The sequence below is a fragment of the Ornithorhynchus anatinus genome, chromosome 2 (assembly GCF_004115215.2).
Source record: "Ornithorhynchus anatinus isolate Pmale09 chromosome 2, mOrnAna1.pri.v4, whole genome shotgun sequence".
NCBI lineage: Eukaryota > Metazoa > Chordata > Mammalia > Monotremata > Ornithorhynchidae > Ornithorhynchus > Ornithorhynchus anatinus.
This window is the reverse complement of record NC_041729.1, coordinates 127684095-127704885: the sequence shown is the minus strand read 5'-3', so window position 1 is coordinate 127704885 and position 20791 is coordinate 127684095. Positions and strand designations below refer to the sequence as shown.

Genomic DNA, 20791 nt, shown 5'->3' with positions numbered 1-20791 from the left:
ACACCGATCACTACTATTTTCATTCTTTCTGGGCTTAATTGAGAAAAATGCACATTAGCTATGAGATTTTAGTTAAGTGATAGTAAACTAAATTATAGATGTTAGTAATAGAATATATAAAATATACTTAAGTGCGATGGAGGTATTTAAGTGCTCAAATGTGTGGAAGTTCTGGTATGCATGTAGGAGTTGTACAGTAAGGAAATTAGCGATTGTTCCAGAAAGGCCTCCTGCAGGAGATATAATTTCTGAAGGGTTGAAGAAGTGTTGAGTTGGGTGTGTCAGATGTGAAGTACGAGAGAGTTCCAAGCAACCAGTACGATATGAACAAGAGACGACAAGAGGGTCAGTGTGAGAGAAAGAAGAATGTCATAGTGAGTAGAAAGCAAACTGGGGTAAATGTTGTCCAGGAGTTTCCGCTTAATGAGGAAACATGGGTCAGTCTTGGAAATGTAGAGTCAGAAGCAACAACAAGATCTGGAGATAGATTCTTTTATGGAGGTTGAAAGATGCTGGGTGTGCATTGTATTCTCCCAAGTACTTAGTACAGTGATCTCCACACAATAAATATTCAATAAATATGACTGATTGTCGAATTACCCAAGGGAGTGAATGGAAATGAAAAAAGGGGGAGACAGAACAGAGCCTTGATTGACATTCACAATTAGAAGCTGTCATGTAGAGGAAGAGAAGGAAAACGATTGAGAAACATTGGCCAGAGAAGCAACATAGCCTATTAGAAAGAGCATAGACCTGGGAGTTAGAGGACCTGGGTTCTAATTCTGACCCTGCCACTCATCTGTTGTGTGACCTTGTGCAAGTCACTTAACTTTTTTGTGCCTCAGTTATGTCATCTTTAAAATGAGGATTAAGACTACGAGCCTTTTGTGGGAAAGGGCTTATGTCTAACCTAATTATCTTGTATCTACCCAGTGCTTACTATCGTGACTGATATATAGTTAACGCTTAACAAATAGCATAAAAACTATTAAATGCATAATATATGCAGAGGACTGTACTAAATGCTAGGAAATAATTTATAGGTAGGAATTCATACATCCCGCAGGGGGTTCACAATATAAAATGCGTAATACATTCTGTTATTTATGTCATAATGCAAGTTTGTTATCAATGTTTTGGCTAGGATAAAATGGCTAGAAGATTTTATGATATTTACCTGTCTGTATATCATTCTATACATTGTTGAGAACTGTGATTGTTTTCAGGCTCGTAGATGAAGATATAGGGTAGGTACTACCACACTAGTTCCCTTAATGCAAAGGTTGTCAAAAATGCACCCTTCACAAAATAAGGTGACCCGGGTGCATCTCACTGCTAATGGCTAATGACATATGCCATGTGGGTGATTCAAGGAAAGGGGCTTCAATGTTGCTTATAACTCAGAGGATTATAACGGAGTTGTCTGCATTATTTTGTTGCTTTGAATTTGGTTACATTGAAGCCCATTTGAACTAATTTAACCTGTTTAAATAAAATTTTAATAAGTTTTCTTTGGAGTTTAGTTCTAAACCTAAAGCTTTCTTTTAAAGTAGCGGTACATCCTTAAATATGGCCATTCACTATTTCAAAATATTATCAAATGCCGCTCTTTCATCTTTAACAACTAAATGACCAATAAACTAAACCATCTAGTAGTTTGAGCCTTTTTTTTTTTTTAAAGAGTCAGGGTGGTGCATCTTGCTACCTGAGGAGTGGATAATCGATTTGCTTTTGCATTTGAATTGAGTTTTGCTCTCTGTGACAGCAGCCTACATGCAAAGGTGGCTAACCTGGATTATGAGGAGTCATGAATCAGCATCTCAGCAGCAGACCCTGCTGTGCTTTCATCCATTTTATATAATATTATGTGATCCAATCTCATATTTCATCTTATTATTCCTCACATGCATTTATATATTAAAAGGCACAAAGCACTGTACTAACCTCTGTAGTAATTACACACAAATCAATTAAGACAAGGTCCTATGCCTATTAATAGCTCAGAATTTATGTGATCCTTTCCGGTATAGGAAACATTGAGAACATTTCCATTTGTCTGCAGAGAAGTCATGTAATTACTTGGAGAAGGACTAAAGGGCAAATTCGTTAACTGAAAAAGACATTTTAGCCAGATTAGGGGAAATGTGAAAAACAGAGCATAAGCAAACAAAAAAGCCTAAAAACATTACCTTGTAGAATAAAGTAAGACATGCACACATTCTTAAAAAAATAAGATTTATAGTATAATATTGTAGCTTCATTTTAGAACCCTTATAAAAGACTATCAGTAATCCACTGTTGATGTGTCTGTTAAAAGTGTGAATGAAAGCTCTGCACTGAGGTTGACTCAGTAACCTGAAATATTCACACATTATTTCAGTGCTTCCTTTCCCCCTTTTAATAAAGCTTTTTGCCACATTCATATTTGGTAACCAGCTTCTGCCTATGTATGAAATTTTCATCCTAAGAGTTAAACTTTTATGAGGTTTGAGATCATAAAATATTAAAAATGGGGTTGCAGTTCGGATGTGTTCAAGCTCAAGAGAAGCAGGCAGGATTTACTAAAATGAAAATTGTGCTTTACATAGTTGCTTCATATTATTCTCGTTTGAACTTTCAATCAATATCAACTTTTTCCTAAAAAAGTTGAAAGAGTGAAACAAGAGTCTCTTCAACATCGTACCTTAATGTGGTAAATCATATGGAGAGAAAGGATGGAGCAAGCTAGCCAAACTGCTTTATTGTGAGCTAAAATAGGGAGATGGTAAATAGGGTGGACCAGAGAAATGTTTTATAGATATCATACAGCAAAGCTTAAAATAATGTGCATTACATAAACAGCATCAGAAGACAGATTAACTTCATCTACAGCAACTAAAAATGAGGTGACTGCATTAGAACTGAAGCTTCAGGAAGATCACTGTCCAAATAAGGAAGACAAAATAAGGTTTGTATGCATAACATAGTTAAAAGTGTAGGAAGGTCTATCTTTATGTGCATATGAAGTAGAAAGAATTTTCTAGTATCTCAGTCATGTCAAATGCTAAAAAAATCTTATAAGTAGTATAGTCTTGGAACCCACAAGTTAGTGATATTCCTTTTTTTAATGATGTGTTTAAATATGGACAAATGTTAATTTATCAAAAAAAAAAAGGATGAGTGGTTCATCGACCAGAAAAATGATACACCTGAGCAATTACTCAGGTTTATCAGACTACCAGGGTTGGATTTTAAACAAAAATATATCAATTTATACAATTAAATTGTAATTGTAAATTGTAATTGAGGGGTTGGGTGTTCTGCTTTGGACATTTATTTAAGCTTGAGCTGACAGGATGACACTTAAGTAGAGATGTCTTGAAAGCAGTAGGAAATGTGAGACTACAGAGGGGGAGAGAGATCAGGGCTGGAAATGAAGATTTAGGCATCATTTGCATAAAGGTGGAAGTTGCAGCCGTGGGAATAAATGAGTTTGTTAAGGGAATGGGGCCCAGAAATGAACCGTGAGGGATCCCCACAGTTAGGGGTGGGAGGCAGAGGAAAAGCCCATGAAGGAGACTGAGATAAACTCCCAGAGAGGTAAGAAGGAGAACAAGAAGAGGATAGTCAGTGAAGCCAAGGTTGGATAACATTTCCAGGGGAAGGGGGTGGCCCACAGTGTTGAAGGAAGCTGAGAGTTTGAGGAGGATTAGGTTGGAGTAGAGACCATTGGATTTGGCAAGAAGGAGATCACTAGTGACCTTTGACAGGGCAGTTTCTATGTACTGAAGGGGACAAAAGGCAGATTGGAGGGGGTCAAGGAGAAAATTGGAGGAAAGGAATTAAAGGCAGCAGGTGTAGAAGACTTGCTCGAGGAGTTTGCAGAGGAATGGTAGGAATGGTATCCCTTAGGTGGTAATTTCTTCTTAACAAATCCTCTTCAGGGCTAATCTAACCAAAGGGACCAGATTGCATAGCACAATCTGGTCCCTGCGTTTAGATTAGCCCTTACATCTTCAGAAGGGTTCAGAATCTTCATCATGAAGCAAGTTAAAAAAACACAGAAGATTGAAAAATAGTGTTGGACCGGACAAGAGGAGGTAGTTGGAGGCTCTGGAAAATTTTCAGCGGGAAGATGGATGGGGAAAGTGAAAGGGTAGGATTACCTCATTGACAGGTGAATTGTTAGGTAGATATAACATGACTGTTTTGCTACTGCTCAAGTAACTGTTTCCTACCCTATCAAGGAATAGTTAAGGGTAGGGGATCTAATCAGATTGATGGTACTGAAATGATAAATCATCACCTTGGCCTCAACTCATACAAACCCAGGGCCCATTGGGCCAGTTCTACAACTTGTATTGGCACCTAAAGGAGTTTCCTGGACCACTTACCCCAGTGGCAATTGTCACTGAGGAGAAGTGTCTCACAAAGGGCATTATTTTGAAAATGTCTAAGCTGTGGATGGTCAGGTTGGCCTGCTTTTTTGAGGGCAGAATCCTTCATGACTCAGTTTCTTCATGAAGATGGAGAAATTCATTCATTCAGTAGTATTTATTGAGCTCTTAGAATGTACAATTCTGCAACAGAGACAATCCCTGCCCAATGCAGGCTCACAGTCTAATCATAGACTGCCTTTTTTAAGATTTGAATATGATGCTACTGACAATTTTTTTTATTGATATATGATAAGGCTTAAGAATGGTCAAAGTCTTGTTAATCATATACATGTAAAGACTACTTTTGTTATACTGTTCCAATAGCTATCCACAATGCTTGGAGAATTTTTATTTCTCCCACTTGATACTGTAATTCTTTACAGAACACCTCTTTGGAAGGTGACTTTTTAGAAAGAATGTGAAGGAAGGAGAGATCTGCTGGATAGATTTGATGGGGCAGTGATGTCTATGCAGGAGAAAGTATAAATGTTGATTTTTGAAAGTGGGAGTGATTCATGAAGTAATGGTGAAAGGTTATCTTAGGAAAAGAGAATACTGTGAACAAGCTTTTCAGGAGAATAATAATAATAATGTTGGTATTTGTTAAGCGCTTACTATGTGCCGAGCACTGTTCTAAGCGCTGGGGTAGACATAGGGGAATCAGGTTGTCCCACGTGGGGCTCACAGTCTTAATCCCCATTTTACAGATGAGGGAACTGAGGCACAGAGAAGTTAAGTGACTTGCCCACAGTCACACAGCCGACAAGTGGCAGAGCTGGGATTCGAACTCATGAGCCCTGACTCCAAAGCCCATGCTCTTTCCACTGAGCCACGCTGCTTCTCTAGAAGCTAGAGAAGCTGTTCTCTAGAAGCTGTTCTCTAGAAGAGAACAGATAGGTAAAAGAAAGATAGTTGATGGGGAACCTTGAATATAGTCATAATAGTAGTAATAGTATTTACTGAATATTTACTATGTGCAGAGCCCTGGACTAGGTGCTAGGGAAAGCAATATACAGCAGAAGTAATTGCCATGGTCCCTCTCTACGAAAATTGAAAAATTTGGTGGTATGGGGTGATATTGGTAGGAGACAATGAAGGAAAAGTGAACAAACACATATAAGACAAGGATGAGATAAATATTAAAAGACCAGCAGGAATCCAAGCTTATCACTGATCAACAATCACAGAGGATTAAATGGGACATTTTTGCAATATAATTATAGCCCGTAGGGAATCAACAGCAGAGACAGATCAAACTGGGTTACAGCAATTAGAATGGAGTGAGTCACTTTGAGAAAAAAAAACAAAAACTTGAAAGAATTACAGTATCAAGTGGGAGAAATAAAAATTTCACCAAGCACTGTGGATAGCTATTGTAATAGTATAACAGTATAACAAAAGTAGTCTTTACATGCATATGATTAACAAGAAATTTGACCATTCTTAAGCCTTATCATATAATATTTATAAAAAAAAATGTCAGTAGCATCATATCCAAATCTTAAAGAAGGCAGTTTATGATTACACTGTGATCCTGTCATTGGGCAGGTTTGTCTCTATCTGTTGCAGAATTGTTGTTCCCCAACCGACCTGATTCTCTTCCCCTCTTCAAAACCATACTTAAAACTCACCTCCTCCAAGAGGCCTTCCCAGACTGAGCTCCTCTTCTCCCTCTACTCCCTCTGCTACCCCCCCTTTACCTCTCCGCAGCTAAACCCGCTTTTCCCCTTTTCCCTCTGCTCCCCCACCTCTCCCTTCCCATCCCCACAGCACTGTACTCGTCCGCTCAACTGTATATATTTCCATTACCCTATTTATTTTGTTAATGAATTGTACATCACCTTGATTCTATTTAGTTGCCATTATTTTTACGAGATGTTCTTCCTCGACTCTATTTATTGCCATTGTTCTTGTCTGTCCGTCTCCCCCGATTAGACTGTAAGCCCGTCAAACGGCAGGGACTGTCTCTATCTGTTGCCGACTTGTTCATCCCAAGCGCTTAATACAGTGCTCTGCACATAGTAAGCGCTCAATAAATACTATTGAATGAATGACTCGATTTTTCCCATCATTTCAGCATGCATATGTGTCTAATTGTTTTGTTTACTCATTGGAATTTATTGATGGATTATCTTTATTTTTTATTCATATAAATTCACTTTCTTATGAATTCACTTTCTTCCCTATAATATATTTAGTAATTTGTGATTTCTTTGTTTCTCCCTATACCCATACTCCTTTGGGGAATGCATTTGCTCTCATGGCTTCAGTTACCCTCTATGCATGATTCCCAAATTTACATCTTAGCCCTGACCTCTCTCCTTCACTGTATTCTCTCATTTCCTCCTGCCTTCAGGATATCTCTACCTGATGTCCTGCTGACACTTTAAAATAAACATGGCCAAAACTGAATTCCTTATCTTCCCACCAAACCTAGTCCTCTCACTGTCTTTACCATCACTATGGACAACACCAACATCCTCTCTATCTCAGAAGCCCATTGTCCTTGACTCTTCTCTCTCTCATTCCATCCACATATTCATTCTGTCACTAATAATAATATTGTTATTTGTTAAGCACTTACTATGTACAGAGCACTGTTCTAAGCGCTGGTGTAGATACAGGGTAATCAGGTTGTCCCAAATGAAGCTCACATTTTCAATCCCATTTTACAGATGAGGTAACTGAGGCACAGAGAAGTTAAGTGACTTGCCCACAGTCACACAGCTGACAAGTAGCATATCTGGGATTCGAACCCATGACCTCTGACTCCCAAGCCCGGGCTCTTTCCACTGAGCCACGCTGCTTCTCACTCATTCTATCAGTTACACCTTCGCAACATTGCTAACATCCATCTGTCTCCTCCATCCAAACTGCTACCATACTAATCCAAACATTTATCCCTTCTTATCTTGACTCCTGCATTTGCCTCCTGTTTCTCCCCACTCCAATTCAAATTTCACTCTGCTGCACTGACCATTTTTCAACAAAAACATTAAGTCCATGTCTCCCCAATCCTCAAGAATCTCCAATGGCTGCCCATTCAACTGCATATCAAACAGAAACTCCTTACCATTTACTTTAAAGCAATCAGCTCATCCCATCCTACTCACATCTATGATCTCTTACTAAAGCCCAGCCCACCCACTCCATTTGTCTAGCGCTAACTTTCTCTCTGTGCCCTAATCTCACCTATCTCACCTCTGACCCCTTTCTCACATTGTTCCCATAGCCTAGAACTCCCTACTCCTGCATTAACTCTAGACCACAACTTTCTTCACCTTCAAAGCATTATTAAGGTCACATCTTCTCCAAGAGACCATCCATATTAAGCCTTCTTTTCCCTGGCTTGCTCTCAATCAATAAATTAATCCAACATATCAAGGATTTCTGTGTGCAGAACACTCTAATAAGCACTTGGGAGAGTGTCTTCATGCACTTGGATCAGTGACTTTGGACATTTGATATTCATACCATGTCCAAGCCCACAGCACTTATGTACATCTATTTAAAATTTGTACTACAAATTATTCATATTAATGTATCTGCCTCCCTAACTTAACTATAAATTCATGGGTTGGGAATGTATTTGCTAATTCGGTTGGATTCTCCCATGTGCTTAGTATAATGCTCTGTTCATAGTAAATGCTCAATAAATATCATTGATTGCTTGATTGCATTAGCAGAACATTCAAAAAGAGGACACTTTAGTGTTCTTGATCCTAAAAAAATGGATTTGGAGCAATTAGATAATACTGTGCAGGAAATGGACTCAAAGTTTATCCAAATATAATATTTATCATGGTTGCAAGTTTGTTCTGGAAGACAACCAAAGAGTTAGGCACTCTCTATCTAAACCAATCCAAGCACCTGGGAAATTATTATAATTTTAAAAATCTCAAAAGTGATTCTCTAAACCTCCATTGATGAACTGTTGAAAATAATCCCTACAACAGAAATTAAATATTTAAGTAAATTACTCAAATTACTTTAACCTAAAATTTCCTGTTTGCCTGTGCACTTTCCCTTGTTCTCTACTGTGTGTGTGTGTGTGTGTGTGTATTTCTCTCTCTTATATATCTATAGATATATGTATATCTATAGATATATATATATAGAGAGAGAGAGAGATACTATTCATCTACTGGAATATAATTATTATTAGTCTCGTTGACTTTCTAAATAATCAAACTTTATTCATTTTTTTATCTATCCTCTTTTCCAATTTGTACTCTTATGGTTTTCCTTTTATTATGTTTCTCTCTTTCCACATCTGCAATATCCAGAGATGAGTCAAGGACAATGGGCTTCTGAGATAGGGAGGATATTGGTGTTGTCCATAGTGATGGTAAAGACAGTGAGAGGAATAGGTTTGGTGGGAAGATAAGGAGTTTTGGCCACGTTTAGTCTGAAGTGTCAGCAGGACATCAGGTAGAGATATCCTGAAGGCAGGAGGAAATGAGAGATTACAGTGAAGGAGAGAGGTCGGGGCTAAGATGTAAATTTGGGAATCATGCATAGAGGGTAACTGAAGCCATGAGAGCAAATGCATTCCCAAATGCAATGTTTATTAATGGGGAGTCTTTAGCACTTGTGTACTTATTAATATTCATCCTTAGAACATATGTGCATACAGTTCCCATATTTACACACATATTGTCTGATAATGTTGAGGAGGAAATTAAAGATTATTTGTGATAAAATAGTTGTAAGCAGTGACACCCTTATGCTGAGGTAGGAGCAGCAGCAAAGGGATGAATGAGAATGTTACAGAACAGGTGGGGGCAGTTGATTCACACAATTGCGATAGACCAGGGTACAAAATGCAGAAGGATGAGAAATTAGGACAACACAGAAGGGGTGGAGAAGTGAAAAATCTTGTGATTATTATATGCAGCACTTGGGAAAGTGCAATAGAAGTAAGATATGCAGTCTCAAGTGCTTCTTACCTTCCTCTTCCTTCTCCTATCACTTCCTCCTTTCTTCACTTCTTTTTCTCTACTTCTCCATATATATTACAAGAAGCACAAAGGACTACAGATATGTATGTGTGTGTGTATATAAATACATAGATATATAAATATAGTAGAATACCATACTTAGTGACTAAACCTTAAACTCCCCTAATGATAATTTTACAAACCTCTGAGTGCCAAATGTGAAAGTCTCTGTTACAAGTCTCTGTTACAAGTCTGGCTAGGTTTGGATATGCTACTCTCTGTCTTCAAATGTACCCTATACACTCACATTTATTAGTCTAGTATAGCCCTTAATTTTTCAAAAGGGACTTTTTTCTTTAGTTTGGAGGAATAACTTCACTTTCTAGTCTGTAATTTTCTCTGCATTAAGGAAAACATTAGATGCACAAATTGACCTATGAAAGTGACACACTTAGCCAAAAGCACCTGGCAGTAAAACCTACATATGCACACTGAATCAAACTGACTAGTCATTGGACATAGCAAAAGGGAAGAGCACATGTGTCAAGATGCAGGGATGAGGAGTGCAGATATCAATAGGGTTCAGGGCATGTAAATTCAGCTGCATTGAATGAATGAAAAAATGCTACCCTGGCACCTTATCTAAAAGTGTACTTTCCTAAGATGTGGTCCCATGAAGAATTGCAGACACCAAGCAGATTTAGTACAGCAATCCAAGAATGAAACTAAGCAGATTCCTTTTAAGGGTTATTGATGATAAAGTCAGAGTGAGCCCACAAAAAGTTAATATTTTGATTCTCCTGCTTGTGTTTGCACTTTTTGCTCTAAAAAAATTAATATTATTAAAATCACAACTCCTTCAAGAGTCCTTTAAGAGTTGTGACTACTATCTCTCAACAGGGTGTCTGAAATACCTTTTGTGCAGAAGTAAGAATCACACCTTACACCCTATTTTGAACAACCTAGCCTTCCTTTTGCTTTTACTTCCTATCACTTCTTTCCACTCTTACCCTTCTACCACCTGAGCTGGCACCACTACTTTTATGTGAGAAGATGGAAATTCAGGCAGAATGATCAGCCAGCCCATGATATGGCTGAGATAATGGCAGGCATTTCCCATCTTCCTTAGAGATTTACCATTAACTGGCTTGAAACCAGGTACCTTCAGTAAAGATACAAGTTGGTCCAGGTAAGTAGATTTTTTTTTTTTAGCAGGTACAGGGAGGTTATGAGTTGGCATTCTGCAAGTGTAGAATGTATCTACAACCCTTCAAAGTTGGAATGTTTCCACTAAGAAACCATCCATTTCCAGGTTCTGGTAATTCATTTAAAAATTAAGGATTTTGATTTATCAGTCTATGAATTCTACCAAGACTAACAGGAAGAGGTTAGGTTGGGGGAAATTCCAAATCCATTTTATACAAAGTTCTACTGGCACTTACATGGGGAGCTATATGTAAGAGCAGAATGAAACTGGGGTAATAAAGGGCACCGTTCCATTACGAAGGTGGCAAAACACCAAATAAAAAATTCTTGCAGACTCCAGGTCAGGTGGGTCATCTGCTCCAATGCTACCCTGGAGCCTTAATTAAAAGTGTATTTTCCTAAGATGTGTCCCATGAAGAATTGCAGACATCAAGCATATATAGCACACAAATCCAAGAGAGGAACTAAGAAGATTCCTCATAAGGGTTACTGATGATAAAGGCAGAGTGAGCCCACAAAAAGGTTAATCTCTTGATTCTCTTGTTTGTATTTGCACTTTCTTGCTATAAAATATTTAATATTATTAAAATCACAACTCTTTTGAGTCCTTCCTCAATGAAGCCCTCTTTTCCCATATTCCCTCTCCAATCTGCATCATCTATGCACTCTGATCTGTATATGTTATACATTTGATATTCACTCCAACCTAGGCCTTTCAGCACTTATGTACATGTCCAAAATATATTTTAATGTTTATCTTCACTTTCAGACTTCAGACTTCCCTGTGGGCAGAGAATATGTATGCACATATTATTTGTAAATGTGTACATACATACAACTCTATTGTAGGGTACTCTCCCAAGATATTAGTACAGTGTTCTCCCCACAGTAAATGTTCGATAAATACCAGTGACTGATAGATTGATTAACTCTATTGTTCTCAATGGTGAGAAGTAGCAAGGTTTAATGGGTAAATCACAGGCTTGGAAATCAGAAGGATGTGGGTTTTAATCCTAGCTCTGGCTAGTGTAATAATTTTCAGTGGGTATTTCAATAATTATAACCAAGTAGTACGAAAGAGTTAATGCAATTTTGATGGGGTCCAATGTGATTTAGTTATTGGGAAAAATAGATTTAGTTAAGAAAATTTTTCACATGATGCTGAGACAATATATAGGAGGAAGTAGGGAAAATGAGGAGAGAAAAATGTAGAGTAAGCTCCCAAGAGCATACTACCAGCACTCTGCAGTGTACTAAACTTAGGCAAACTGTCCCTTTCACTGCTGTAGTTTCTCCTCCTAACTTGATATTTTCTTCTCCTTTACGTTTTAAAGTGACATTATTGTTAATCCCAAAAGATTTGGTGTCTGCAAAGCTTCCTCTTGTGCAAATAATATTTGGCAGAAAAGAAATAGGAATTAGGAAAGCCAGTCATCTTTCTTACATTGTGTTCTAGATGCATCATTCTGAAAATGTGATGCCTGTTATATATTTGGAGTGATATGAAATCAAAAATTCAACTATTATTGAACTAAGTTTATTTCCTTCTGAGTGTGGATGACCTGGACATTATTTAACCCATCAAAAAATGGTACTCAAGTTAAATATTGCATTGTATTTTAAAAAGTCTTGTATTTACACACGTATCCTACCAGAACAAAATTTAGTTCCCAATTATTAGTCACAAAAATTGTATTCTTTCAAGAGTATAAACTCTGTCTAAATCAAATTTTGTATTTGAACAAGTACATCATAAATATATCTGATTTCGTACTACAATTCAGCCCACCCAGTTCACTCCTCCATTGCCAATTTACTCACTGTAACTCTCGATCTTGTCTATGTCACAACCGACCCCTTGCCCAAATCCTCCCTCTGTCCTAGAACTCCCTCCCTCTTCATATTTAATAGATAACCAGTTTCTCTGCCTTCAAAATCTTACTGAAATCCTTTCCCTTCCAAGAAGTCTTCCCAAGCTGTCAACATTTCCTCTACTCTTTTTCTCCTCTGTCACCTGTGCACTTGGATCTGTATTCTTAAAGTACTGAATATTCACCTCAGCTGCACAGAAATTACAGAGAGAAGCAGCATGGTGTAGAATTTAGAGCATGGGCCTGGTAATTAGAAGGTCATAGGTTCTAATCCCAGCTCCGCCACTTGTCTGCTATGTGATCTTGGGCAAGTCACTTTAGTTCTCTGTGCCTCAGTTACCTCATCTGTAAAATGGGGATTAAAACTCTGAGCCCCACATTGGATAAGGAACTGTATCAAACCCAATAAGCTTGTATCCACCCCAGTGCTTAGAACAGTGCCTGGCACGTAGTAAGTGCTTAATGAATACCCTAATTATTATTATATCTGTAGTGTATTTTAATGTGTGTTTACCCATCTTGACTGTAAGCTACTGGTGGGCAAGGACCATGACTACCAATGCTGTTGTACTCTCCAAAGTGTTTAGTACAGTACTCTGTGCACAAGTATTCAATAAATACCATTGATTGACTGATAACTGTATTTCAGTGTTAATGTGTCTTTTCTGATTATGGTCTTTTCACATATTTGACATTCTCCATGTGTTTTTATCTCTAGATATATACAATATCTAAATGTAGAGTTATAGATCCCCTCTCAGGGTCACACCTGGGAAGTTTCCAGTACTCTACCAGTCTTGATTATGGGAGGGAGAGTCAAGCAGAGGCCTACCCGTTCCATTCCTAGCTTGGGCAGTGGCTAGCTAGTGGAAGGCAATCTGCTACAAGTCAAAACTCATCTGTGCTGGGCAGTAGAGGCATACAAGAGAATTGAGGTGGAAACTCAAGTTTAATGTGCGGTAGGAGGCAATGGTAAGTCACTTCCATATTTTTACCAAGAAAACTCTATGGATACACTGCCAGAATGATTGGAGATGGAGATGAGGTGTTCTGGGAGAGAGGCATCCATGCCATCGCTAGGCATTGGGACAACTCAACAGCATAAGACAAGAGATATAGATGACAAGGTCTCCTTCAGAATAAAAGGAACTGCCTTCCTTTTCCCCTACCTATTTCAAGGTGAAGCCCTGGTGTGTCTTCAAAGGAAACCTCCTCTTTCCTAGCCTCCCGTTTCTCATGCTTATTTTCTTTTCATTATTACTAAGCTATAGTTAACTATTCACTATAAGTTCAGTTAATTACAAAATAAAAATTAAAGACCTGCTCTCTGGCCCACTAGGGGCTCTTAATTTAAGAGGGAAAGGACTGATCCATAAAAAAGAATAAAATTCAAACACAATGAAACTGAGGTAAATGAACAGATAAAGCCATAAACAGTAAATACATTTGATTACCCACTAAATGGTACTTGGTCCTACTCCAGGTGTATTCCAGACTGCTGCATCCTTACCTGTGTTCTCAAAGTTGGGATGGCTCCTACAATCAATCTATGGTATTGAATGCTCATTCTATGCAGAGCACCATACTAAGCCCTCAGGAGAGTACTATAAAGTTAGTAGACACAATCCTGCCCTCAAGGAGTTATGAATCAATAATATTTATTAAACATTTATGCTCTGCACAGGTTGCTTTTAAATGCTTGGGACAATAGGCTCCTTGAAGACATGATTTGTATTTATTAACTCTCTTCTACTCTCCTAAGCATTTAGAGTAGTCTGTGAAATAAATACTAAGGATTGCTTGCATTAGAATTATTAGACTTCAATTAATCAATCAATTGTATTTATTGAATGCTTACTATGTGCAGAGCACAGTAATAAACACATGGGAGAGTACAATATAAGAGTAGATGTGATGCCTGAAATATTGAATGGGTGAGAAGGGAATGCCCAGGGCAGTTGTTTTCCCTCCATTCTATCCCCACAGCTACCAGAGATGGTGCCATTTATTATATCACTACTACTAAGCATCATTTAATGCACTTCAGTTCATCCAGATCCCTAGCTCATTACTAGGAAAGCTTGTGTTCCATACTTAGAACAGTATTACAAACTCAAAAAAAATTTGATAATGGGAAAAATATATAGGACCTTCTGAGATACAGGTTCCAGTTGATATACGTGTACATAAAAAGTAAAGAAAGAGAAATAGTGGATCATTTACAGCTTACAGGTTTTTTCTTATTAATTGAAAATGCTAGTTATGAAAGTACAGCAAAAAGGTGCTTCTAATTTCAGTAGCCCGTGTGTTATTTGAAAACACCCTCAATAGATTAAATATGGATGTTAACATAGGTATATCCCCAGGTCCAAATGACCCCGTTATGTAAAATGCAGAGATTTAGCAAGTACTAATTGATGAAGTAGCCTAAGATCCATAAGCCATTCCATATGTTGCATCCAGTTACTGTTGGGAAATCAATTCTTCTCCCACCCCCTTTTCCCTTTATACTTTTCAGTTCAATCTCTGACCTTCTGAATAGTTTTACTAACCCTCCTAAATCAGTTCCTCACTTCAGAGCTGCCAGTGCTATTCTCAAGACATGCTATTAAACTCTCACCTCCCTTCAAGCCACTGCCAATCTTCAACTTCATCCAGTATAGTCACCAAGGATGTAGTTAATCTCCACAACCTCAGAGGGAAGGGACAAGAGATGGGAAGAAATGTCTGTTGGTGGCTACATTAGAGCTTCTGGTATTCCTGGGGAGCAAGCAGAGGTCAGATAGGATCCAGTTACCACTAAGAAGTAAATGCACCACAGTGTTGGGGGGATAGAGATGAGCCAGCCAGAGAGCACTGAAGCAGCCAAGTCAAAAACAGTCATTTCCTTTGTCCCTTGGGGCCAGATCCCAGGTATTCATCCAACTAGAAGGGGTGATTTTGTTAGTAATTTTTTCCCTACTCTTCCTAGCGGGGGCTGTTGGAGAATGACTTGAGACTATTGTGTACCTCACTGATTTACCAAAAGAAATACAGGGTGGAGCGAGATAACCTGGGGAGACATGATAGTGAGATTGGATTTCATTATTCCTTCATTCATTCAATTGTATTTATTGAGCACTGAACTGTGTGCAAAGCACTGTAATAAGCACTTGGGAGTGTACAGTATAACAGACATATTCCTGCCCACATTTAGCTCAGAGCCTAGAGGGGGAGACAAACGTAAATAAATGAATAAATGACAGATATATACTTATGTGTTGTGGAGATGAGCAGGAGGATGAATGAAGGAGCAAGTAAGAGGGGTGCAGAAGGTAGTAAGAGAAGAGGACGGCATAGTCAGGGAAGCCTTCTTGGAGGATATGTGCCTTCAATAAGACACTAGACAATAAAAAGACACATTCCCTGCCCACAAAGAGCTTACAATCTAGAAGGAGCTTACTTTGTTTTAATGGTGTGTATGAAGTGCCTTCTATGTGCTAAGCACTGACTTTTTTGCTAGGCGTGCCAATCAGAAAATGACATGGAGTGAGAATAAATGAAGATTGGAGGGGCAGGTTGAGGGAAGAGGTACTATTCAGTCTAAAGGCCATTTTAGAAATTGCATTTCAGACCTGCTAGGATTTTAGCTTTTTAGGCATGTAACCTTCTGTGACCCTGTATCCTCTTGGCATATGGATGTTTTCCACACTGTTGCATCATGTGTGATTGCAGAAAAACTAAACAGTTGGGAAAAGTACAGTGTGGTTAAAATGATTTCCTTGTAAATATAGTTTGAATGTCCAAGCTATATTGAATGGTGGTTATAATTTGGAGTGTCTAACTAAAATGAGGGATTTTAAAATGAGAGTCCTATTGCACCCCACAGATTGTGAGCTCCTGTGGCAGGGCAACTTCATTATAGAATCATAATAATAATAATGGTATTTATTAAGCACTTACTATGTACCAAGCACTGTTCTAAGCACTGGTGTAGATACAAACTGATCAGGTTGGACATGGTCCTTGTCCCGTGTGGGCTCACAGTCTTAATCCATATTTTACAGATGAGGTAACTGAGGCACCGAGAAGTTAAGTGACTTTCCCAAGGTCACATAGCAGACAGGTGGCAGAGCCAGGATTAGAACCCACGTCCTCCGCCTCCCAAGCCCATGTTCTTTCCGCTAAACCATGCTTCTTCAGAGTATATTTACTCTCCAAAGAGTTTAGTAAAGAGTTCTTCACACAGCACTCACTAAATATGATTGATTGACTAGGTAGAAATCCAACTCTTACCAAAAATTGAGGTCAAAAAGTAAGCACAGATTTTAGACAAAGAAGGCTGATTTATTTGGAGGCACATTGGTAAATTCTATAATTAAATTTAACATCAGTGAGCAATGAGAAACACACCTTGTTGGAGGGAAAGAAGCAGCGTGGCTTAGTGGAAAGCATATGGGACTGGGAGTCAGAGGTTGTGGGTTCTAATTCCAGCTCTGTCACTTAACAGCTGTGTGACTTTGGGCAAGTCACTTCACTTCTCTATGCCTCAGTTACCTCATCTGGAAAAGGGGGATGAAGTCTGTGAGCACCACATGGGACAACCTGATTACCTTGTATTCACCCCAGGGCTTAGAACAATGCTTGGCACATAGTAAGCGCTTAACAAATACCATCATTATTATTATGTGTGGTCTATTGTGAAGAATACAGAACTTGGAGTCAGGACACCTATGTTTGATTTCCAGTTCCACCACTGGCCCCCGTAGACCTTCAGCAAGTGACTTAACTTTTCATGCCTCAAGGTCCTCCTCCGTAAAATGGAGATCATGTTGATTTTGATCTCCATGGTTCTTACAATTGCTTACTGGGTGACTTTGGATATGTAACAAATTTCCTGTGTCAGTTTTCTCAACTATTAAATGGGAATGAGGTGGATTTTGAGCTCTGTGTGGGACAGAATCTCTGTTTGACCTATTTTGTATCCACCCCAGGCTTTATATATTGTAAGTACTCATTAAATGCCAAAATGTTATGATTTCTTCAAGGGCAAACCATGTTAGTAATCTAGAAGTTTTTTGAAGAGGTTCATAAGCATGTGGCTAATAATAATAATTATAATTGCGCTATTTGTTAAGCACTTAATATACTAAGTGCCAAAGTAGATGCATGGTAATTGGTTTGGACAGAGTACCTGGCCCACATTGGGCTCACAGTCTTAATCCCCATTTTACAAATAAGGTAACTGAGATACAGAGAAGTGAAGTGATTTGCCCAAGGTCACACAGCACACAAGTGGCATAGCTGGAATTAGAACCCCTGTCTTTTGGTCGCCCAGGCACAGGCTCTATCTACTAGACAAGAACCAGTGACTACATGTCTAATATTTTCAAGAAACCTTGACATGAATACACACTTAATGCTTTTTTTAAAATCCAGCATTTGGAGGGAAATAAATATAAAGAAAAAACAAAACAAAAGAATCTGGGGTGGAGCTGAACAACCACTTATCCCAGGTGAAGAATTTTGAATACGATCTTCCAGATTGAGGTCTGGAGCAGTTTTCTTTGGTAGCTTCATAAAATATGCACATTGTACTAAGCTCTTGCACTTGGTGAAATACTTAGAGATAGGAAAAAAACTGCAGATAGGCTTCATAATTTGAGTGACTGTCCTGAAAACTCGCAGTGAAGTTTCAGATGAACAATTGCAATGTCATTTATGAAGTGAAAAAATAATAAGCTTCACTTCATCTCCATGAACATGAGATTTAGTGTCAATCATAATTCAGTGAACACATTTTAGAGTTTTTTCTCCCTTAAAACATTGGTTTAACGTTTACTAAGAGCCAAAAAGTATCAGGCAATATCAGAAAAGAAATAAAAAATGAAACACATGGCTTTACTGCAGTGCTGGACCATACTGAGTGAGGTGTAATGGAAGGCCTACCAAGGGCCAAGTGGAGAAGGAAAAGATTCAGTGAAGAGTGATCAAGATGAAGAAGAACCTTTGATATGAGAGTGGCCTGAGATCTGAAGGCTGATTGGAAAGGAAGGATGAAGGATGTGATCAGGGAGATTATGGAATTGTTATTCACCAAATCCTATACCAGCAAGATGAGGACCTAGCTATGAAAGTTTTTAGCATATATGGAAAAGCAACATAGCTCACTGGAAAGAACACATGCCTGAGAGTCAGAGAACCTGGGTTCTCATCTCAGCTCCACCACTTTGCTGCTGGATGACCTTGGAAAAGGTGAAATTTCTCTGCACCTCAGTTGCCCTATCTGTAAACATGGGGAGTGAGACTGAGCCTTATGTGGAGCCGAGACAGTGTCCAACCCAATTATCTTATATCTAACTCAGCACTTAGTACAGTGCTGGAACATAGAAAGTGCTTAACAAATGCCATAAAAGATGAGCAATACTCTGTGCAGAACATTGTACTAAGTCTGGGTAACAGTACAGTGGAATTAGTAGACCTACCCCTTGCCCTCAACGGCTGCTGGGGTTAGGAAATGAGATGGAAAGCCAGTCCATGCTCTACCTCTAATTTTCTCTCAACCCTCTATCCAAATCAATGTCCACAGGCCTGGTGGGGAAGATGATCCACTTTGTGCACAGTGTGAGGCAGGGTGGAGGAGAGTGAGACATGGCCTGGCTGTGTTCAGCAAGGGAAGAAGTCAGGTAGTAAGGCAGGAAAGGATGGGTAAAATAGACAGAAAGAATGTAAGATGAAGGACTCGCAGGATCTACAGGTACGATACCTCAAGCCAATTTATTCAATTTTTCTTAGTTGTTCATACCCCCCTGCTTAAGGTAGCCTTTTTGAGAGGTGACTCCCTGATCTGAACCTTTCCCTGAGTCTGGCTAAAGTTGGTTGGTCAGGAGAACGAGGAGGCCCCACAGTTATTTTGAGGAGCAACAGGTCAAGTGGGCAGGGATTGTCTCTACCTGTTGCTGAATTGTACATTCCAAGCACTTAGTACAGTGCTCTGCACACAGTAAGTGTTCAATAAATATGATTAAATGAAGGAAAGGAAGACAGGAAGTAAATGAGGAATGACCTGCCATCCAAAGTTTAGGCTAGCACACCTGACAACAGTATCCCACCTCTTCCTGCTTCCAGCTGTGCTAACTCGCTTTTCTGATAAAAGGATTTTTTTTTTTTTACTTTCATCTATAGGAAAAAGCATATGTATATGCCACATTCCACTTCAAACAGTGAGTATGAAATTTTGAGCTTTGTCACAATGATTCTTTTGTTAGGCTTATTTGTTTTCTTAAGCATATTATCCAGTATTGGAATCTTCTCAAGATTTCTCAAGTTCACTCTGGAACGCCTAAAGAAAGGTCATAGAGAATGGGCTGGAGTTTACCAGGATCACGTTGTTCAGAAACACCTCAAGACCTGATAGGATCCAGGAAACATTTGCGCAAGTATGTTCCAAAAACTTCATAGTGGATGTGTTAAGTTTGTGGATAGGCAATTTTCTGCTGAGTGCATATCTGTTATATAACTGAGTTGAGTTAAGAAGAGAAAACGTCCAACTCACACCAACTGGAAAAAGCACTCATTTTGAAAATGTCAGTGTGAGGATGAAAAACTTCTCCCAAGTACCAGTAAACCTTCTCAACAGCAGGGCTGGCCGGCTGCTTCCTAAATAGTCCCTTTGCCATTTGGTGTAGCTTATCAAGAGGGGCAAGGGAAATGATGGTTATGGAACTCTTCCTGGACTTCTAAAACTTTCCCTGTCCCAGGCAAGGACAAACATAATAGTAATAAGGCTCTAGTTACATATATGGACATCCAAGCCATTGTAACAATCTTTAGGTGTACTTTTGTCCAAGAAGAGGATTGGGCAATCTTCAAACCAGCACATTCATTCAATTACATTTATTGAGCCCTTACTGCTCAATAAGTACTAAGCACTTGCACTTCTACTCACAAACCTGACCCTATACTCCACAATAATATGGGTGTTAGGTTTGATGTTTGAAATGTCTGCAACTATTCTCACTTTTATCTCTTTATATCATGATCCTTATGAAATCTCTGCTGAAAAAGAGCAGCTTCTTTATTACAGTGTACCATTTATGCATCAGTGACAGCTCCCAGTTTTCAGCTGAGATGCAGCATTTTATGATGTTTTAGTTTACTTTGTAACATTTCCTCTAACTTTCATGCTTTCGGTTTCCAAATTACAATTAACATAGAACACTGTTTGAGTTTCTACTGTTAGTTATTCTCCTCTCATGTCCCAATCATCATAGCTATTTGGAGATGTGCTTTGCACACAGTAAGCACTAACAAATGCCATTATTATTATTATTATTATTATTATTATTATTCATTTACGGCAGACCACCACTCTTCC

The 20791-nt window shown here is 38.7% G+C and overlaps 1 protein-coding gene and 1 non-coding gene across 2 annotated transcripts in view; both read left to right on the top strand.

The window, feature by feature from the left end:
• The window catches only part of KLHL1 (kelch like family member 1), a 267920-nt gene that overhangs the window by 39639 nt on the left and 207490 nt on the right, over positions 1 to 20791 (top strand). The window lies entirely within an intron of this gene.
• Positions 13187 to 13324, top strand: LOC114809668. Its single transcript, XR_003757445.1, has one exon. It is a non-coding gene; the product is annotated as a small nucleolar RNA SNORA7 (small nucleolar RNA).